General features: G+C 46.6%; 1 protein-coding gene across 1 annotated transcript in view; it reads right to left on the bottom strand.

Moving 5' to 3' along the window:
- Window positions 1-23,428, bottom strand: part of CEACAM20 (CEA cell adhesion molecule 20) — a 74,262-nt gene that overhangs the window by 16,515 nt on the left and 34,319 nt on the right. Inside the window, exons 2-4 of the mRNA XM_061388581.1 lie at window positions 11,091-11,363; window positions 3,725-3,795; window positions 352-2,258 (exon numbers count right to left, since the gene is read on the bottom strand). The gene's annotated coding sequence lies outside the window, so the exon portion shown is untranslated. The remainder of the gene's footprint in view (window positions 1-351; window positions 2,259-3,724; window positions 3,796-11,090; window positions 11,364-23,428) is intronic.

The raw sequence follows: 23,428 nt of genomic DNA on the forward strand, positions 1-23,428 counted from the left end.
ATCCAGCAGGGCAGACAGACCTGTCCCCAGTCAGTGATGACCCAGAGTGAGTGGGGCTGGGGTGGGGGAGCCCAGAGTGGGTGCCTGACCCAGCCTGAGGATCAGAGATGGCTTCCTGGAGGAGAGGGCATCAGAGACGAGGATGAAGGGATGAGCTGGGGGTGAGTCTGGTAGGCAGAGGGAGCAGGATGTGAGAAGGTGCTGAGTTGGAGGCACAAAGAAAATTCAAGTGGCTCCAGAAGAGAGGAAGTGAGAGGGTGGGTGGTTCAAGATAAGGTTGAGAACACATCACCGCGATTACTTAGGCCAGGAGGGGCAGTTTGGCATCAGGGGAAAGCGATCTCAGCTCACCTCCAACAGCTGCTCCTGTTTGGGTCCCATTCACGCCACAGCATTCACCAAGGATCTGCTCCAGTGAAGCCTGAGGCTGAGCAAACCAGCTCTGGAGCCATACTGCAGGGGTTGGAATGCTGGCTCCCCTACCTGCGAGCTGTGCAGCCTTGGGCGTGTCAGTCCATCCCCCTCTCTGGTCATCACTTTCCTCAGCTTTAAGATGGTAATGGTTTTGCCTCTTCAGGGGCTGTGGTCCAAGCTCTCCATGCCCCAGAAGTGGTTTCTTGAGAAGGTTATATCATCCCGTGGGTGTCAGTGTTCTCGTCTGCAGACTGGACATAAATAACAGTCTCCCCTCACACAGTCCTGTGAAGATCAAGCAAGTGAATGCTGGGAAAGTACTGGGAACAGCGCCTGGGTACTGGCACAGAGTGAGCGCTCAGAACACGCGAAACCCCTCTAGGCGTTGTGACTGGGGGGTGTTGTAAAACTCACAGGAAGTGAGGAATACACTTACTCAGTCATTCAACACACTCCCTGAGCCCCTACTGCTCCTGCTCTAGGTGCTGAGAGAATGCAGGGGACAGAAAAGAGAAAACCCAGCTCTAGTGGGGAAGAGACAATAAAGAAATGTAACAAATAGGCAAATTATATGGGATCTTAGACGATGACACATGGTATGGAAAAATGAAAAGTAGAGTAGGCTAAGTGATAATATTATTCCATTTCATAGTTACGAACACTGATGGTTCCAGAGGTGCAATGACTTGTCCAATTGAGGCCAGGGATTCTGGTCTACCTGGCTTTTAACCTTCTCGTGTGCCACCTTCCAAGGTCCTAAGGTGGCTTCTGGCGATCTCCAGCCCCATCTCTGTACACCCCAATCAGTCAATGCCTGTGACCCCATCACTCCAGTACATTCTTAAACTCTATGGTTCCCTGGGCGGAGGGCACCTGGGGTAGACAAGTCAGCCTTTAAGGTCTTTACCATCTACCCTGTTCTTCCTGGAATATCTGAGTCTTCTGACCACCCACCCACTCCTCTCCTGACATTGTCTGATCTGTGCCACCTACTTGGGGCCCCCTTCCTTCCTCTCCTCCACCCCACCCAAGAGGACACAGCTGCCACTGGAGTAGGCTTCCCAAATTTGCCTCTTTATAAGGAATAAGGTTTTCTCTCCCTGAATCCGACCTACCCAGCTTCCCCTCAACCCCCATGAAGGTTCTGTCTTTCCCTGTCCCACAAGAAAGAGGGACTTTCTGGGTCCTTCTCATAGCATACCTTCCACTTTCTTTCCAACAGGTGAAAATAAAGCCAGGTCCTTCCTGCCTCCACACCCTTTCCTAGCAGTCTCAGCCGGCTGGGCTGACTCACGGTTGTCTTTCCATGAGCGACCTCAGCTCACCTTCCAACCTGTATTGCTGCCCCAGGGCTGCCCCCCACCATTCACTCAGCAAAGACTTTTTGACTCCACTACATGCCAAGCACTATGTTAGGTGCTTTTTAAAAGCTACAAATAGCAGGTTCAGTGGTTAAGACTCCAAACTTCCACTGCAGGGGTCACAGGTTTGCTCCCTGATCAGGGAACTAAGATCCTGCATGCCATATGGCCAAAAAATAAAGAAAATAAATTAATCTTTAAAAATTGTAAGGATACAAATACTGTATCGAGTTCTCTGTATTGGTATCACAAAACCGATCCCTCACTGCGTGTGCTGTGCTTAGTTGCTCAGTCACGTCCAACTCTTTGCGACCCCATGGACTGTAGCCCACCAGGCTCCTCTGTCCATGGAATTCTCCAGGCAAGAATACTGGGGTGGGTTGCCATGGCCTCCTCTAGGGTATCTTCCCAACCCAGGGATTGAACCCAGGTCTCCTGCATTGTAGGCAGATTCTTTACCAGCTGAGCTACCAGGGAAGCCCACTAGAAAGAAAAAAAAAAAGCCTGTATTGATTGAATTGAACAGAATGTGGGGACCTGCCAATTCTGACTAGCTAGTCCATGAAAACAAGTTCATATATGATTTTAAAAAGAGGAGGGATATTGGCTGGTACAGTGCTCTGCAATCTCTCAGTTTTGATTACAAAAGCAGGCCTTACAATATTGATCTCATACAATATGCATCATTCACCCAATTTTGTTTGTCCTAATTAGATAAGATGCACACTGTTAGCAATGAAATATAGGTCTCAGCCCTTAAAGAAATTACATTTTATACAAGGATGGGGGAAGGGTGGAGGGAGACAAATAATAAGCAAGCTACATAATATATAACTGAATTATCTATGATGTTAGAAAGTAATGGAGTCACAGGGGATCAGGGCAAGGGAGTCAGAGTGCTGTGGTGGACGTGCAGAATGTAGGACTGAAGCCGGTGATCTGGGTCGGCCTCACAGTTTTGAGAATGACTTGAAGGAGGTCAAGCAAACCTCCAGAGGTTCCTGGGAATTAATTCACTTCTGGAAAAAAAAATGGAGGCAAGGTCCCAAAGAGCCATCCCCTGCTTCCTGCGTTTCAATAACTGTATGAGAGATTTCCCTGGTGGTCCAGTGGCTAAGACTCCATGTTCCCAATGCAGGGGGCCTGGGTTCAATTCCTGGTGAGGGAACTAAATCCCACATGCCTCAGCTAAAGATCTTGAATGCTGAAGAGCAACTGAGCCCGTGCAGAACTATTGAGCCCTCACTCTAGAGCTCAGGAGCTGCAACCAGAAGCCTGAACACCTGTGTGACCAGGCGCCTGTGTGACCCCCAGAAGCCTGTGTGACCTCTACAGCTCAGGAGCTGCAACTCAGAAGCCTGAACGCCCTAGGGCCTGTGTTCCACAGTGAGAGAGGCCACCGCAAAGAGAAGCCTGCACGCTGCAACGAGACAGTGCCCCCCGCTCGCCGCAACTAGAGAAAAGCCCATGCAGCGATGAAGTCCCAGCACAGCCAAGAACAAATAAATAAATAAAATTTTAAAAAAACACAGAGAGATTCCAAGATCCCCAGCAAACCCTACAAGAAGTCTGAGATACTCCCATCTCTCCCCCGACAAATCCAGGGTGAACGTGAAACTCCTAATTCTAGCATCTGAAGCTTCATTGCCTGGGGGCTTCCCTCTCTTGCTTCTGTCCTCAGCAGCTCCTGCACACACACAGTGCAGGGCTCTTGGGCTCATTTTACCCAGAGGGATTTTATTTTCTTTCTTTCTTTTTAAAAAAGATTTATTTTAATTGGAGGCTAATTACTTTATAATATTGTGGTGGTTTTTGCCATACATTCACATGAATTAGCCATGGGTGTACCTGTGTTCCCCATCCTGACCCTCCCTCCCACCTCCCTCCCCATCCCATCCCTCAGGGTCATCCCAGTGCACCAGCCCTGAGCACTCTGTCTCATGCATTACCTAGATGCATTTTAGAGAGTATTTTTCCTCTGAAAGAATATTTCAAAGGTGAACTCCACAGGATTCTTGGGCTGCAGAGAAAGAGACGACGTCTCAAAAGGAAGAAGAAGTTGCAAAAGAAAGGTAGGGAAAGTACCTGCCTCTATGGCTGAGCCGGAACAAGGCCGTCTTCCCTCTCCCACTTTCGAAAGAGGGGAAAGAGGGCAAAAAGATGAGATTGCTGCTTTAAGGATGAGCCTGAGGTCCCCAAGAACCTTGGAGGCAGAGCAAACCTGTCATCTTGATGTGGTGACTCTGGGGTCCATTCCAGCAGGTGTGCTTGTTTGGGGTCCACTCACTTGTTCAGCCACTCAGATGTGGTGTGCTGACATGGCATCTTAGTCCTGACCCTCCACAAACCTCTGCTCTAGTCTTCACGTGTTTGAGGGAGCCTTACAGTGGAGTGGTTAAGGAGCCAGGCTCTGGGCCAGACAGAAATGGGTTCAAAGCCCAGCTACTCCCGCCAGCTAGCTGTGTGACCTTAAGCAAAAGGCTGAACCTCTTTAAGCTTCAGTTTATTCTTCTACAAAATGGGTGTAACCAAAGCACCTCCCTCTCAATGAGATGCTGAACCTAACAGCTCAGCAAGGAGTGAAGTAAACTTTTTAAATTAATTCTTTAATTATTTCCCATTTGTATTTACCCTTACACAGGCATAAGTATCAACTCTTTAACTCTTCCTAATAATCCACTGGAGAAGGAAATGGCAACCCACTCCCATATTCTTGCCTGGAAAATCCCATGGACAGAGGAGCCTGGCCGGCTACAGTCCATGGGGTCGCAAGAGTTGGACACGACTTGGCAACTAAAACAAACAATAATCCACTATTACCAGCCTCAAATTTATAGGTCAAGAAACCAAGACTGGAAAGTTCAAGAATTCATCCAAGGTAACAAAAGCCCGGAAATGGTGGAGTAGGGACTTGAACGCAGGCCTTTCTGCATGGGAAGCAGCTTGGCCTATGAGGTCAAGTGCAGATCCTGTGTGACCCTGGCTCTGATTCTCTGAGCCTCCATTTCTCTTCCTCTCAACTGGAAAAAATAATATGCATAGCTTCTTCTTAAAGTTGTTAGGAGGATTTCAGAGTAAACCCAGAACCATGATTGGTGCAATTAGCTGTTTGTAATTTAGCAGTATCTAAGATGAATGATGATATAATTATAATATTGGGCTTCCCAGATGGCTCAGTGGTAAAGAATCTACCTGAAATGCAGGAGACGCAGGAGATGTAGGTTCAATCTCTGGGTCATGAAGATCCCCTGGAGAAGGAAATGGCAACCCACGCAGTATTCTTGCCTGAAAAATCCCATGGACAGAGGAGCCTGGTGGGCTATACAGTCCAAAGTGTTGCAAAGAGTCAGACATGACTGAGCAACTGAGCACACTGAGCAATTATAATACTATAATAGCTAGAAGTTAGCAGGCACTACACGAGTTATAATTTGTCATTTACTTTAACAATATTATTAATAATAATAGGCTTAATGACCATTTACATGAGCAGACACTGGCTAAGCCCCAGTGTTGCCAATGAACTGTCACGGCAATTCTATGGCTATATGCTGTGTGCTCAGTAGCTTCAGTTGTGCTGACTCTTTGCGACCCCATAGACTGTAGCCCACCAGGCTCCTCTATCCATGGGATTTCCCAGGTGAGAATACTGGAGTGGGTTGCCATGCCCTCCTCCAGGGGACCTTCCTGACCCAGGGATTGAACCTTCGTCTCCTGCATTGCAGGTGGATTCCTTACCACTGAGCCACTAGCAGAGCCTGCTATGGCTACATTTATCCCCATTTCACAGATGAGGAAACTGAGGCAGGAAGGGGTGGGTCACTTTTCCAAAAGTACCACTGCTAGAAAATGGTGACCGGGTATTTAAGCTCACTTCTGCTAACTGGGGAGCCTAGGATCTAATCACTACACTAAACTGGGAACAAGTGAGAAGTGCCCACCTCCAGCCCCAGTCCTGGTCCCCAGGTCCTCAGGCACATTCCTTCCCCGAAGACCTGCCCTAGGCGATCCCCCATCTCCCAGCCCACATGGCTTCCAGCAGTGCAGCCCTCTGAACTCCCCAGATGCTCGGTCTCAGCTCTGTGACCTCTGAAGAGCCCAGAGCTGATACCTGGGACCTCATGACCCTGACAAAGGAGCCAGCCACCCCTGTGAGTGCCACATCGATGAGGACACCCAGAGTGATCCCCGCAATGCCCCCCGCAGGAATGGTGGTCCTGAGGAAGACTGGCTGCAGGATGCTCTCTGGAGCCTCTGCAGGAGAGAAGGGAAGAGAAAGAGAGAAAGAGAGAGACTGGGAGAGAGAGCAAGGTAGAAGGGCTCTGAGTTTCAGGTCCTCTGGACTTGGCATACCTTTTGTATGCCCTTTTCTCCCTCCATTTTACAGATTTGAAAACTGAGGCCCAGAGAAGGAATAGATAATAATAATATAATAATAATTATCTATATAATAGATAATCACTGTTAGTCATGGCTAACAGTGATTAAGACTAGTAAAGTATATGATCTCATTTATTGCTTAACATAACTATGAGATAGGTTTTATTAATATCCCCATTTTTCAGAGGGAGAAACTGAGGCACAGAGAGGTCAAACTACTGAGCCAATATCACCCACATGGTAGAGTTATAATTTGAAACATACTGATGCCAGAGCCCACAGTCTGAATCCCTCCATCATTCAGCCTCTGGGGATCATATTTATCTATTCCCCCTTTCAGTAGACATTTATTTAGTACCTACTGTGTGCCAGGTACTTTTTTTAGGTACTGGACATACAGCTGGAACAGAGCAGGTAGAAATCCCCTGCCGTCCTGGAGTTACACTTTAGGAGAGATATGAGACCCCAAACACACAGTGGGGCAAATAAGTATTATTAAAGTTTTACCAGTGAGTGTGATAAAGGAGCAGAATGGGATGTTCTGTGAGGTCCTTCCAGGAAGATCAGATCTAACCAGGGGTAATCAGGGAAGCCGAGCTGGACGTAATGACATTTAAACTGAGATCCAAAGGTTGAATCCAAGGTCAGTAGGTCTAAGGGTGAGTCTCCTGGGCAGAGTGACTAGAGTTTCATTCATACATTCAGCAAACTGTTCTAGTCACCAAGGGCACAGCAGGCAACAAGGTAAACAAGGTCTTTGCCCTTATAGATCTGAACATCTAATGGGGAGACTGACTAATGATTAAAAAAATCAATATGACTAAGTGAAGTCAAAGAAGGCAAAGTATCACATGATGTGGCTTATACGTGGGATCTTATAACAGTAGTACAAATGAACTTATTTGTTGTTGTTTAGCCACTCAGTCATGAATGACTCTTTTGTGACCCCCATGGACTGTAGCCCACCAGGCTCCTCTATCCATGCAATTTCCCAGGTAAGAACACTGGAGTGGGTTGCCATTTCCTCCTCCAGGGGATCTTCCTGACCCAGGGATCGAACCTGCGTCTCCTGCAAGTTTCCTGCATTGGCAGGCAGATTCTTTACCACTGAGCTACCAGGAAGCCATGAACTTATTTACAAAAGAAAAATAGAGTTAATGATGTAGAAAACAATCTTAGGGTTACAAGAGGTTTAGAGGGGGAGGGATAAAATGGGAGAGATTGGGATCAACACGTACACATTACTATATATAAAATAGATAGCAAGTAGAGGGATTGGGGGCAGGAGGAGAAGGGGATGACAGAGGGTGAGATGGCTGGATGGCATCACCAACTCGATGGACGTGAGTCTGAGTGAACTCCGGGAGTTGGTGATGGACAGGGAGGCCTGGCGTGCTGCGATTCATGGGGTCGCAAAGAGTCGGACACGACTGAGCGACTGAACTGAACTGAACTGAACCTACTGTATAGCACAGGGAACTCAGCACTCTGTAATGACCTATATGGAAAAGAATCTAACAAAGTAGATACATGTATGTATATAACTGATTCACTTTGTTACACAGCAGAAGGTAACGATACTCAATTTTTTTTTTAACAAAAAAATACTGAGAAAAAAATCACCATGATAACTAAGTAAATTATCTACTGTGTTAGGAGATAAGGGCAGGGGTCAGAGAAAGGAACCACAGAGAAGAGACCATGAGGAGAAGGAGAGTGGGCTAGTTTAGAATCTGAAATAGTGCAGTGAAGGTAGACATCACAAAATAGGAACATCTGAGCAAAGACTTGAACACAGGGAGGGAGCCGAGGACATCATCGAGGGCAAGAGAAATCCTGAGCAAGGGTATGTCAGGCTTGTCTGAGGAACCACAAAGTGGCTGGTGTGGCTGAAAGCGAGAGGAGAGTCATGAGAGCTGAGTTTGGAAGTGTGGGGAACATACCACAAGAGGTGAGTGTGGAAACTGTAAGACTGCCACGGGTCAAGCAACAGACGGTGGCAGCCAGACCAAGGTGGAGGCAAGGGAGGAGGTGAGAAATGGTTCTGGATATATTTTTGTAAATATTTATTTATCTGGGGCATCCCTGGTGGCTCAGATGGTAATGAATCTGCCTGTAATGCAGGAGACCCAGGTTCAATCCCTGGGTCAGGAAGATCCCCTGGAGAAGGGAATGGCAACTCGCTCTACTAGCCTGGAGAATTCCATGGATGGAGGAGTCTGGCGGAATATATGTTTTAAATATTTATTTATTAATTTGGCTGTATCAGGTCTTAGTTGCAGCATGTGGGATCTAGTTCCATGACCAGGGATTGAACCCAAGCCTCCCTGTATTGGGAGCACAGAGTTTTAACCACTGGACCATCAGAGAAGTCCCTGGATATATCTTCAAGGTAGAGCCCATGGGATCGGATATGGGGAGAGAGGGAAGTCGGAGTCCAAATATGACCTGAGCATCTGCATGGATGGAGTTTCCACAAAATGAGATGGAAAAGAAGTCGGTAGAGTGGGTTTTGAGGAGAGTGAAGGGTGCAGTATGGGCTGCATTGAGCTGGAGATTCCCATCAGAACTCTAAGTGGAGGTGGAGGTGTCAAGCGAATATGTATCAATTGAATACATGAGTGGGAGCTCAGCGAGAAACCAGGCTAGGTATACAAAGAAGATTCGTGGGCATAGGGCTGGTGTGAATGGGCCATGAGCCTGGACAGGATCTATTTGCAGGGGAGTGACAGAGATGAGAAATGACAAGATGAGGCAAGAAGAGGGCTCCAGTCAGAGGAGTTTGGGAGCAGAAGCCAGAGTGGAGTCACAGGCTGCCAAGGCTTGCAGAATCAGATCATATCAGGTTCTGGAAGTCACCCGAGCGTTCTGAATATGTTCTAAGAGCAACGGGAGGACAAGGCCACTGACTTGCACTTTTCTTTTTTGGCTGCACCAAGTATCAAGTAGGATCTTTAGTTCCTAAACCAGGGATTGACCCTGAGCCCCTTGCAGTAGCAATGCACAGTCTTAACCACTGCACCGTCAGAAAAGTCCCCCAACTTGCACTTTTAAAAGCTCACTCTGGTGGCAGAGTTGATGTAGGTAGGGTGGAAGGATGGCACCACAGAAAAGGAATACCAGTAAAGAAGAGGCTATTGTAGGTGTCCGGACGAGGCATGCCACCTGTGCAGTTTGGGCTAAGGTGGCTGCTGTGGGAAGGAGTGATGAGCATGGCTTCCCAAGAGCAAGCAAGACAGACTCTCGAGCCAGGGTTCTCAGTCTCAATCCCAGCCTTACCATTCACTAGCTGGGTGGCCTTGGCAGGTCACTTCACCTCTGTGAAGTCCACTCTCTCCATCTGTAAAGTGGAGGTACCATAGGAGGCACCTCCCAATGAAGTGGGAGGAGTAAATGAGCTCATACATACAAGGCGCTGGGAGGAAGCCTGACACCTTTGTGCTTTTGTGATTTTTGTGTGGAAGACCAGGGCCAGGATGAATCTCAGGGCCATTAGAACAGCAGATACACCCAGAATAGAGAAGAAGTAGGTTGGGGGAGATGACTGGTTTGGACCACATTGGTCTCATGAGGCTTGTGATATGTCTTAGCTAGCTAGTGTTATTCAGTCATGTCCAACTCTGTGACTCCACGGATTGTAGCCCACCAGATTCCTCTCTCTGTCCATGGAATTCTCCAGGCAAGAACACTGGAATGGATAGCCATTCCTTTCTGCAGGGGAACTTCCCAATCCAGGATTGAACCTGCATCTCCTACACTGCAGGTGGATTTTTTTTTTTTTACCACTGAGCCACCAGGGAAGCCTGTTGCATAAATTCAGTTCAGTTCAATTGCTCAATCATGTCCAACTCTTTGTGATCCAATGGATTGCAGCATGCCAGGCTTTCATAAATTACCATTCATTTAATTCTCACAAGGTCCCTGAGAAAATACTATTAGTAGCACCATTTTTCAGATGAAGAGCTAGAAGTTTAGAGAAATTAACACATATGCCCAAGGTTAGTGACTGGGATGCAACTTCAAGTTTCCCTAACATCGCAGACTGTGTTCTCAGTCATCAACTTATACAGCCAGCCCAATTTCCAGCTCCTCACTCATAGCATGAGACCTCAGATCTTGAAATCACCATAAAGTACTCCACCTCTCAAGTCACACACAGAGATCTTCCTTGATCTTAGAATAAATAAGCCATTAAAAAAAATTCATCTGAGATTTCCCTGGTGGCGCAGCAGATAAGTGTCTGCCTGCCAATGCAGGGGACATGGATTAATGCCTGGTCTGGGAAGATTCCACATGCTCTGAGGCAACTAAATGCATGACTACTGAGCTCATGCTCTGGAACCTGTGAGCTGCAACTACGGAGCCTGTGTACTACAGCTAATGAGGCCCATGTGCCTAGAGCCTGCGCTCTGCTCTCCACCACAGTGAGAAGCCCACATACCGCAATATACCCCCGCTCACTGAAACTAGAGAAAGCCAGTGCATGGCAGTGAAGACCCAGCACAGCCAAAAATAAACAAACTAATTAAAAATGTAAAATTTCATCCATTTAACACATATTTACTGAGAACCCACTTGGGTGCTGAAAAGAGATCCGTGACCTAGTCTGTGGGAGTCGTACGTTGCTGGCGGAGCTAGGGTTTCATGTCCTGCACATAGGGTTTGCAGGCCTTTCCCAAGTGCTCAGATGGATCATCTGCTCCCAAGAAGTCGGTAACATGTCTCACAGTGGGATGGAGCATCTCTGGCCTGGAGAAACTTAAAACAGGACCCTCAACTAACATGAGGCCTTTATGCAAATAATACAAGCCCCCTGCCTTAGGGCAGACACCATCAGCTTGGCCATCAGAACCAGCTGGATTTCAACCCCTGCTTCACCCCTCAGACACACTCTTGTGGTGTCCCCACCCACCTTTAGCAAGGCCCTCAACTCACAAATGACTTTGATGAGAATAGGGTTGCTGATGCTGCTGGTGGCTGAGTTGCAGCTCTCACACTGGTAGAAGCCCGAGTCATTCCTGGTGATGTTCCATACAGTATCCTGTGGTCAGAGGACAGCTCCCTGTGGCCCCCAGTGAAGAGCTTCTGGCCCCGGATGTACCACTGGATGGCCACAGCGCTCTTTGGGTTCAAGCTGTGCAGGCTGATGGATTCCACATGCTCCTGGGGCTGAGTTGTTGACTGTGACATTGGGCTGGGGAAGTGTCTCTGCAGGAAAATTAGGAAGAGGTAGAAATGTTGAGTCCTGACAGGTAATAGGCTTAGGGACAGAATGCCTGGGTAGAATTCAGTACCCTTATCAATCATTCTTCTAATAATCTGTCCACCCAATCACCTGTCCATACACCTGTCCCTAAGTTCATCTGTTTACCCACCAACTCAGCTGTTCATACATCTATCCAGTCAATGATGAACACTTCCTTCCTTCCATCCTACCCATAAATCCACCATCCCATTGAGGAAGCGGAAATAGGACTTGAAACTGTATACAAGCCTCTGTGTCCGTATCTTTTGAACTAAAAGGCTGACTCAAGAGTTAATGATTAGGGGACTTCCCTTGTGGTCCAGTGGTTAACAATCTGCCTTCCAATGCAGGGCACACAGTTTCAGTCCCTGGTCAGGGAACTAAGATCCCACATGCCTCGGGGCAGCTAAGTCCTTGCACCACAATCAGAGAGGACCATGCACTGCAACTAATACCTAAAGCAGCCAAATAAATAAATATTTTTTAAAACTTTTTTTTTAAAGAGTTAATGATTGGAAAATGTGAAGATGTAGAAACAAACAACGGACGTACCAGACCACTCTATCTGTCTCCTGAGAAACCTGTATGCAGCTCAAGAAGCAACCGTTAGAATCGGACATGGAACAATGGACTGGTTCAAAATTGGGGAAGAGAGTATGACAAGGCTGTATACTGTCACCTTGCTTATTTAACTTCAATGCAGAGTACATCATGTGAAATGCCAGGGTGGATGAAGCACAAGCTGGAATCAAGATTGCTGGGAGAAATATCAACAACCTCAGATACGCAGATGATACCATTCCAATGGCAGAAAGTGAAGAGGAACTAAAGAGCCTCTTGATGAGGATGAATGAGCAGAGTGAAAGAGCTGGCTTGAAATTCAACATTCAAAAAACTAAGATCGTGGCATCGGGTCCCACCACTTCATGGCAAATAGAAAGGGGTAAAGTGGAAACAGAAACAGATTTTATTTTCTTGGGCTCCAAAATCATTGCAGAGGGTGATTGCAGCCATGAAATTAAAAGACACTTGCTCCTTGGAAAGAAAGCTATAGCAAACCTAGGCAGTGTATTAAAAAGTAGAGACGTCACTTTGCCAACAAAGGTTTCCAGTAGTCATGTACGGGAGTGAGAGTTGGACCATAAGGAAGGCTGAGCACCAAAGAACTGATGCTTTTGAATTATGGTGATGGAGAAGACTTTTGAGAGCCCCTTGAACAGCAAAGAAATCAAACCAGTCAATCCTAAAGGAAATCAACCCTGAATGTTTATTGGAAGGACTGATGCTGAAGCTGAAGCTCCAATACTTTGGCCACCTGATGTGAAGAACCGACTTATTTGAAAAGACCCTGATGATGCTGGGAAATATTAGGGCAAGAGGAGAAAGGGGCAAGAGAGGATGAGATGGTTGGATGGCATCACTGACCCAGTGAACATGAGTTTAAGCAGACTCTGGGAGATAGTATAGGACAGGGAAGCCTGGTGTGCTGCAGTACATGGGGTCGCAAATAATAGTCAGACGTGACTGAGTGACTGAACAACAAGCGGTAGTTCTACTTTTAATTTTTTAAGGAACCTCCATATTATTTTCCACGATGGCTGCACCAATTTACATTGCCACCAACAGTGGCAAGGGTTCCCTTTTCTCCACATCCTCATCAATGCTTGTTATTTTGCTTTAACTTTTCAAACCAGCAATCCTACTCCTAGGAAGTTAGCCTGAAGAAACATTTCCAACACTGTGAAAACACATGTGCACAAGGCTATTTGTTCCAACACTGTTTGCCATTGAAAAATATTGGAAAGTACCTAAATGCCCAAGCCTAGGATAGCGGTTGAATACACATGGCACCTAGAGTCCAGGGAGTACCATGCAGCTATTTTGTAAAAATGAGGAAGAGCTCTATGAACTGACATGGGGTGATTTCCCAGACATTCTGTAAAGTTAAAAAATAAAAAGCAAAGTACAAAGAGCATTCACAATATGCTATCTGTTGTATAAGAAAAAAGAGATAATGAGAAAACATACACATATCTGCTTATTTTTACAAAAAAATAAGAAGGATAAACCAGAAAACAATGAAGCTGGTTGCCCACAAGGATGGAAGAGATTTGGGAGTGAAGGACAGTTCTCTGAGTACATCTTTAGGTGTACTGTTGACTTCTGGAATCACATTACTACTGTACGTATTCAAGAAATTAAATTAAATCATTAAGAATTGGAAAAGGGAACGAAAACTGAAAAGAAACTAAAGCAAATAAACCTAATTGCACTTCAAATGAATAGCAGAGTCACACTGAGGGGAAAGGAAGGGAGGAAGGTGTGAGGAGAGGTAACCCAAGTAATTTGTAAACAGACTATTTGACTATATATGCTCCCTTTTTGGCAGGAGAATTGCAAATAAGTTCAGAACTCTTTTCAGTAGGATTTTTTACACGACTGAGCGACTTCACTTTCACTTTTCACTTTCATGCATTGGAGAAGGAAATGGCAATCCACTCCAGTGTTCTTGCCTGGAGAATCCCAGGGACGGGGAGCCTGGTGGGCTGCCGTCTATGGGGTTGCACAGAGTCGGACACGACTGAAGCGACTTAGCAGGTTAAGCAATTAAAAAATAGTTTAGATGCATTATAATGAGGAAATTGTTATATTGAGCAATATAAATAAATGTGTTGGGCTTCTCAGGTGGCTCAGGGAGTGAAGAACCTGCCTGCAATGCAGGAGACACAGAGAGATGCAAGTTCAATCCCCGGGTCGGGAAGATCCCCTAGAGGAGGGTATGGCAAAACCAGTTCAGTACTCTTGCCTGGAGGATCCCACGTTACAGGGGAGTGTGGCGGGCTACAGTCCATAGTGTTGCAATGAGTCAGATATGACTGAAGAGACTGAGTGCACACTCATGCAAGTAAGTGTGTTAATGTCGCTGGGAGCCAGCATTCTCACTGTGAAAGAAGAGGCGCACAATTATGGCATGGAGGAAGTTAAGAAAGAACCTGGAATTTGAGGTATTGGTGTAAACTCATGATTTTAAAAATATACATAATTTTGTGTATATGTATGCATAAGTGTACTTATATACGATGCATGCATATAGGTGTGTATATGTGTATGTACATGCGTATTGTGGTTAGTCACCAAGTCAGGTCTGACTCTTGTGACCCCGTGGAGCTTGCCAGGCTCCTCTGTCAATGGGAGTTTCCAGGCAAGAGTACTGGAGGGGTTGCTATTTCCTTCTCCAGGGAATCTTCTTGACCCAGGGATTGAACCCAGGTCTCCTGCATTACGGGCAGATTCTTTACTGACTAAGCCACCAGGAAAGCCTAGTTCTGTTCCCTGAAATGTCCTAGAAACAAAGACACCCCAGTAGTAATGAGCACACCCTGATCTTGGTCCCTAATCCTATTCTCCACTAAAAGTTACCCACCCCCCAAAAAAATGGCTGACTCAAGTTCTCGGTTCACATACTGGTGAAGCCTAGCTTGAAGGATTTTGAGCGTTACCTTGCTTGCATGTGAAATGAAAGCAATTGTACAGTAGTTTGAACATTCTTTGGCATTGCCTTTTTTGAGGATTGTAATGAAAACTGACCTTTTCCAGTCTTGTGGCCACTGCTGAGTTTTCCAAATTTCCTGGCATATTGAGTGCAATACTTTAACAGCATCATCCTTTAGGATTTGAAATAGCTCGGCTGGAATTCCATCACCTTCACTAGCTTTGTTTGTACTAATGCTTCCTAAGGCCCACTCGACCTCACATTCCAGGATGTCTGGCTCTGGGTGAGTGACCACACCACCCTGGTTATAAGGGTCATTAAGATCTTTTTTGTACAGTTTTTCTGTGTATTCTTGCCACCTCTTCTTTATCTCTTCCATTTCTGTTAGGTCCTTGCCATTTCTGTCCATTATTGTGTTCGTCTTTGCATGAAATATTCCCTTGGCATCTCAGATTTTCTTGAAGCAATCTCTAGTCTTTCCAATGGAAGTCTCAAAGGTCGGATGCTTGTTCTCCCATCCTCCTCTGAGTCAGGAAACAGGCACATGACTAGGGGTCAGGCAACCTGACCCATCCTCCCTGGACTTTGAATTGAGAGCTAGTGATATAAAATAGCAGGACAAGGGAGTTCCCGGTAGTCTAGTGGTTAGAATTGGGTGCATGCTATGATGTCCATGTACTGAGCTTTTCATTTCAGCTGTCATATTTTTCACAACAAATGCCTCTGGTGGGGTCGTCTTGCTAAAACTGTGCTCCTCCAGCTTCCTACTCCCAGCACTCTTTCATCTACCAGAGAAGATCAAGCTTACATTCACATCCTATACAGTCTGCTCCAGTTATTCTGCCGTTGGGAATAGGTGATTGACATTCTCTTTATTACACACCACAAGCTTTCTTATGTCTTTGTGCTGTAGTGTTAGTTCTCCTAAATACACGTGGAACCGAGGTTGGTCTGTCTGAACTGACACCAGAATCATGTGTGATCAGCACCTGGCCAGATTCACTTAGGCGGGAAGGAATAAAGGAAGTGAGAGAGGGGAGGGGAGGGCTGGGAGTTTGGGATTAGCAGATGCTAATGATCATATACAGAATGGATAAAAACAAGGTCCCACTGTACAGCAAAGGGAACTATATTCAATATCCAGTGATAAACCATAATGAAAAGGAATATGAAAATATATATATATGTATATGGCTGAATCACTTTGCTGTATCATAGAAACTAACACAAAATTGTAAATCAACTATATTTCAATAAAATAAAATTTTAAAAAAGGAAGTGAGAGGTGTCAACAGCCTGGCTTCTGGAAGCAGAGGGTTCTGAACATACTGATTCAGAGAGCAAACTGGAAATGCTTTCATGTATGGTTCTGGGTTTGAATTCTGGCTCACCACTTTCCAGCTGAGTGATCTTGGGTAAATTACTAGACCTCTCCAAGCCTCCATTTCCTCATCTGATAAAAAAAAAAAAAGAGAGAGAGAGATTACAATATATTTTTATCATGAGGTTGTTAAGATATTAAAATGGCTGCAAATTCTTTGTTACTACTCCCACAGAGAGGTGAGGACCACGGCCCCTCCCCTGGCATCTAGGCCAGCTCAGGACTGCTTTGACCAAGACACAGGTGATGCTGCACGACCTTCCTGGTGAGGTTATAAAAGCTCATGGAGTTTCCACTGGTTCTCTTGGTGTCTTACTTTCCTGTGGCTGCTGTATCAAATTGCCACAAACATCATGGCTTAAACAAACAGCAGGGTATCATTTCAGTTCCGGAAGTCAGAAATTTAAGTGGCTTGGCAGGGCTGCATTCCTTCTGGGTGCTAGAAGGGAATCCATCTCATTGCCTCTTCCAGCTTCTAGAAGAGGTCACCTACTAGCTGATGGCTCCTTCCTCGAATCACTCTGACCTCTTCGTCATCGTGACGTTTCCTTCTCTGGCTCAGATCCTCCTGCTTCCCTTATAAGGACTCTTGTGATCACATGGGTCCATCCACGTAAGCCAGGATGATCTCTCCATCTCGAGATTCTTGACCTTATTATATCTTCAAAGTCCCTTTTGACATGTGAAGTAACATACTCACAGGTTCAAGGGACTAAGACATGGACACGTTTGCTGCTGCTGCTGCTGCTGCTAAGTCGCTTCAGTCGTGTCCGACTCTGTGCGACCGACCCCATAGACGGCAGCCCACCAGGCTCTGCTGTCCCTGGGATTCTCCAGGCAAGAATGCTGGAGTGGGTTGCCATTTCCCTCTCCAATGCATGAAAGTGAAAGGTGAAAGTGAAGTCGCTCAGTTGTGTCCGACTCTTATCGACCCCATGGACTGCAGCCTACCAGGCTCCTCTGTCCATGGGATTTTCCAGGCAAGAGTACTGGAGTGGGGTGCCATTGCCTTCTCCAATGGACACGTTTAGGGGGCCATTATTCAGCCGAGCACAGCTGGATAGATGTTGCCTTTCTGTGCCTCAGTTTCTTCATCCTTAAAATGAAGGTGACAGTGGTACTCAGCTCTGAAGTTGTCTCGAAAATTAAATGAAATCATACGTGCTTGGAAGCAGACCCAGCACCAAGAAGGGCTCAAAAGTATCAGCTATTTTCTTAGTTTAGAATATCCCAGAAGATGACAGTAAAACCACACAGTCGATCTGGGAAGTGCAGGAAAGAGTGCACTTGTGGGAGGTGATACAGGGAAGAGAAATTAAATAATAAAGTGTAGTCACTCTGCCGGAGAAGGCGATGGCACCCCACTCCAGTACTCTTGCCTGGAAAATCCCATGGACGGAGGAGCCTGGTAGGCTGCAGTCCATGGGGTCGCAAAGAGTCGGACACGACTGAGCGACTTCACTTTCACTTTTCACTTTCATGCATTGGAGAAGGAAATGGAAACCCACTCCAGTGTTCTTGCCTAGAGAATCCCAGGGACGGGGAGCCTGGTGGGCTGCTGTCTATGGGGTCGCACAGAGTCGGACACGACTGAAGCGACTTAGCAGCAGCAGCAGCAGTCACTCTGCCAGCTGCCACTGCAGGTAACCAGAGAGCAAGCCAACAGGGAGAGTCTGGGAGGAGGGGCCCAGCGCACACCTGAGGGGCAAGGGTGCTATTTTTGCTCCAGTTTCTCTTCGTTATTGCAGAGGGCTATTCTCATAGGGTGTTAATTTCCTGGCACTCCCAGTCTGGCCCATGCAGGCAGAATGACCTTCTGTAGTTCCAGAAAACAGCTCACAGGTACCCAGATGCATGCTGGAAGTCCACTAGGGCTCCACAGAACATCCGAGAGATGATGGCAAAGCTCTGAGAACATCCCCTGGAGATGTTTGTATTATTACATCCAGCTGAAAGGGATAAGAATGCACCCAAGCTGTATGGATTAATCCTGTAACCAAGTCCTCCTAAAACCAAGTTTCTCTGCCCAGTTTATAATTCATCTGTCTATTCAAAATTTTATTCCCTTTCTTAGCAACCTAGATGTCCAGCAGCAGATGAAGGGATAAGGAAGTTGTGGTACATATACATAATGGAATATTCAGTTCAGTTCAGTTCAGTCGCTCAGTCGTGCCCGACTGTTTGTGACCCCATGAACCGCAGCACACCAGGCCTCCCTGTCCATCACCAACTCCCGGAGTTTGCTCAGACTCACGTCCATCGAGTCAGTGATGTCATCCAGCCATCTCATCCTCTGTCGTCCCCTTCTCCTCCTGCCCCCAATCCCTCCCAGCATCAGAGCCTTTTCCAAGGAGTCAACTCTTCTCATGGAATATTACTCAGCTATAAAAACGGAATGCATTTGAGTTGGTTCTAATGAGGTGGATGAACCTAGAGCCTATTACACAGAGTGAAGTCAATCAGAAAGAGAAAGACAAATGCCGTTCATTAAGGCACATATATATGGAATGTAGAAAGATGGTACTGACAATCCTACGTGCAGGGCAGCAAAGGAGACACAGACATAAAGAACAGACTTTTGGACTCAGCGGGAGAAGGAGCGGGTAGGATGATTTGAAAGAATAGTATTGAAACATATGCATTACCATATGTAACATAGATAACCAGCCGAGTTTGATGCATGGAGCAGGGCACCCGAAGCTGGTGCTCTGTGACGACCTGGAGGAATAGGGTGGGGAGGGACCTGGGAGGGGTTTCAGGATGGAGGGGACACACGTGTACCTACGGCCGGCTCATACTGATGTATGGCAGAAACCGTCACGGTGTTATAAAGTGATTATCCCCCAACTGAAATAAATACACAAATAAACTTTCTTTCCCTTTCTTTTCCTGAACTTGTTCCCCCTCAAGACTGAGGAATACCAAGGAAAGGGGAGATTGTCACCAAGCAGGACCCCATGGGGCCTTCCTGCGACAGGACCCCTCCCCTACGAAGTCCTCCGCCTGCCTCATGAGCGTAGAAAAACTGTAGCCTTCCAGGTCTTCCTCACGTTCCAAAAGTAAATTTAATCAGAGATGTGAAAAAGTGTGGAAACAAAGGAAAACTGTCAAACAAGACAAAATAATAATAGGTTAGCCGCTCAACACGGAGAAGGCAATGGCACCCCACTCCAGTACTCTTGCCTGGGAAATCCCATGGACAGAGGAGCCTGGTGGGCTGCAGTCCATGGGGTCACTCAGAGTCGGACACAACTGAGCGACTTCACTTTCACTTTTCGCTTGCATGCATTGGAGAAGGAAATGACAGCCCACTCCAGTGTTCTTGCCTGGAGAATCCCAGGGACAGGGGAGCCTGGTGGGCTGCTGTCTATGGGGTCACATAGAGTTGGACATGACTGAAGCAATTTAGCAGCAGCAGCAGCAGCAGCCACTCAACAAAGGCAAGGACTTTTAGTTCCTCCTCAAGGCCTACAGATAATAACCTGAGCCATATCCTCAAAGAAGCTAATTTCATGCTGACCACAAGCACAGAGACCCCAAACCATTTGGAACCAGAAGGTTGTTGATGCTGACTCCCAATTATCTCGTGCGTGTGTGCTCAATCGCTTCAGTCGTGTCTGACTCTTTGTGACCCCATGGACTGTAGCCTGCCAGGCTCCTCTGTCCATGGAATTCTCCAGGCAAGGATACTGGAGTCGGTTGCCATGCCCTCCTCCAGGGGATCTTCCCAACCCAGGGATTGAACCCTCGTCTCTTAAATCTCCTGTATTGACAGGCAGCTTCTTTAGCACTAGCACCACCTGGGAAGCACCCCCCAACCTGGGAAGACCCCCTCCACCTCCCCACTACCTCCCCATGAACCAAACAGAAGAATGTCCACAAGCTGATCACACACCCCTCTTCCTCACACTGTCTTTACAAACCTTTCCCTGAAAGCCAATGGAGAGTTTGGGTATTTTGGGCATTAGCTGCCTTGCTGGGTGTACCCCTTGCTTGGTGCCTGCAGTAAATGCTGCACTTTCTCTCACCACAACCTGATGTCAGGAGATTGGCTTTCCTGTGCTCAGGTAAGCAGACCTAAGTTTGGTTCGGTGACAATCCTGAGGTCATGGAGGATAACTGTCACACCCAGCCAGGACTGCTTTAAGGCACAGCCCTAAAGAATCTGCCTGCAGTGCAGGAGACCAGGGTTCGATCTCTGGATCAAGAAGATCCCCTGGAGAAGGGAATGGCTACCCACTCCGGTATTCTTGCCTGGAATATTCCATGAACAGAAAAGTATGGTGGGCTACGGTCCATGGGGTCACAAAGAGTCAGACATGACTGAGCGACTAACACATTTTGATACTTTTCCGGCTCTTAGTGCCAGTCGAGGCTGCTTGGGCCTTCTGAGGGAAGGGGCCCCCCTCCAAAAAGAGCTGTGAGCTCTTGTGTGGCGGGTCATCCCCACTTCACGCCCTTGGTCATGAGACATGAACTAGATATCAATGGGCAGTGAACCAAGGAGGCCCATGAGACCACAAGAGAGGGAGAGGCAAGCCACTCCCGAGAGGCTGAGGGAATCTGCCCCACTAGATGGACCCCATATTCAATGAATCAAACCACCCCCAGAGATGGGCACCCAGAGCAACTCAGGGTTTGGGGTCCCTGAGGAGGCCCATGCCTACTGGCCTCACAGGACAGGAAAGTCCAACATGAAGTCATCCAAATGAAAAGAGGTTTATTATCAGGAGACCAAAGGGTGCCTCCAAATCAAAGACAGGACGGGGCTGGTCTCACGGACCTGAGCAGCCAGGGCCCCCACACCCTCAGTGTGGCTTCTCTCCATCTCCCTCAACTCAGATGGATCCAGTTCAAATTCCACTTCACAGCCCACAAGCTGTGTGATCTCCAGTTGCTAGACCCCTATGACCCTCAGTTTCATTATCTGTTCTCACACACAAGAGGGATAATACTAACTTTCCTTCCGGTAGGAACACTGCCTGACCCACAGTATGGCTTTGAGTTTCTTGTCATATTTTTGTTGTTGTTTAGTTGCTAAATTGTGTCCGACTCTGCAACCCCATGGACTGCAGCACACAAGGCTTCCCTGTCCTTCACTATCTCCCAGAGTTTGCTCAAACTCATGTCCAGAGCAGGTGACGCTATCCAACCATCTCATCCTCCGCCGCCCTCTTCTCCTTTTGCCTTCAATCTTTCCCAGCCTCAGGGGCTTGTTGTCATATGTTGTTGCTCAGTCACCAAGTGGTGTCCAACTCTTCGTGACCCCGTGGACTGCAGCACGCCAGGCTTCCCTGTCCCTCACCGTTTTCCGGAGTCTTCCCAAGTTCATGTTACCATATATATGATGTGCGACTATAACATATAATTACATATGTTACATGTAGTGTATATTAACATTCTCAACTATCCTCTCATTGACAAGTTCTCACTGATTTTATGCCTCTGAAAGGCAGCCACCAGAGGGCGCCAGACTCTTTGGTTTTAAGTCCCAGAAACAACTTCCTGACTCGTTTGAAACTGAGTCATTTAATGCTGGGAAAGACTGAAAGCCGGAAAGGAGATGACAGAGGATGAGATGGTAGGATGGCCTCACCGACTCAACTGACGTGAGTTTGAGTAAATTCCGGGAGTTGGTGATGGACAGGGAGGCCTGGAGTGCTGCAGTCCTTGGGGTCACAAAGACTCAGACAAAACTGAGCAACTGACCTGAACAACTCCCTGAAGCCAGCTGGTGCCACAGTCCGGGATAGTCTGAGGCCTCTTTTCTAGAAAGTTCATGGAAATGGAATCATAAGTCATGTGGTCTTTCCTATCCAGCATATTTTGCTCAGCATCATGCATCTGAGACTCTGTGGATACTCTGTGGATACTCAAGTTACTCTGTGGATCAAGCGCTCGATCTGTTTTATGTAAATTGGTGCAGCCACTATGGAAAACGGTATGGACGTTCCTCAAAAGACTAAAAATAGAGTTATGGGTTCCTGAAAACCCACTCTTGAGAATATATCCCAACAAAACTATAATTTGAAAAGATACATGCACCCTTAAGTTCACAGCAACACTTTTTTCACTAGCCAAGATTTGGAAGCAAACTAAATGCCATCAACAGAAGAATGGATAAGAAGATGTGTGTGTGTGTGTGTGTGTATACACACACAATAGAATACTGCTGCTAAGTCACTTCAGTCATGTCCGACTCTGTGCAACCCCATAGACGGCAGCCCACCAGGCTCCCCCGTCCCTGGGATTCTCCAGGCAAGAACACTGGAGTGGGTTGCCATTTCCTTCTCCAGTGCATGAAAGTGAAAAGTGAAAGTGAAGACGTTCAGTCATATCCGACTTTTAGTGACCCCATGGACTGCAGCCTACCAGGCTCCTCCGTCCATGAGATTTTCCAGGCAAGAGTACTGGAGGGGGGTGCCATTGCCTTCTCCGCAATAGAATACTACTCAGCCATAAAAAAGAATGAAATAATGCCATTTGCAGCAACATGGATGGTCCTAGAGATTAACATACTAAATGAAGTATGTCGGAAAGAAAAAGACAAATACCATATGATATCACATGTATATGGACTCTAAAATACGGCACGAATGAACTTAGCTATAAAACAGAAACAGACCCACAGACACAGAGAATAGATCTGTGGTCGCCAAGAGAAAGGGGACTGGGGAGGAGTGGATTGAAAGTTCGGGACTAGCAGATGCAATCTATTAATATTACATCTAGAATGGACAGACAGCAATGTCCTACTGTCTAGCACAGGGAACTATATTCAATATCCTGCAATAAACCATAAAACAAAAGAACATGAAAGGTGTATATATATAACTGAATCACTTTGCTGTAGAGCACAAATTAGTAATACATTGCAAATCAACTATAGTTCCATAAAAAACATTTTTTTTTTTTAAAAAGAGCTCATTCTGTTTTCTTGCCAAGAGGTCTCCACTGTGTGGATGGTCCACATTTTGTTTCTCTGTTCATCTGCTGATGGGCATTTGGATGAGTTCCAGTTGAGGCTGTCATGAATAATGCATGAACAGACAGACACTGCTGTGGACATTCACGCCCAAGTCTCTGTGTGAAGGCTCTGTCTCAGGTTTGAACTGCATTTACGCTATGTGGGGGACGGTCATCCTCAGCGATTG

This window comes from Bos javanicus, chromosome 18 (assembly GCF_032452875.1).
Source record: "Bos javanicus breed banteng chromosome 18, ARS-OSU_banteng_1.0, whole genome shotgun sequence".
Taxonomy (NCBI): domain Eukaryota; kingdom Metazoa; phylum Chordata; class Mammalia; order Artiodactyla; family Bovidae; genus Bos; species Bos javanicus.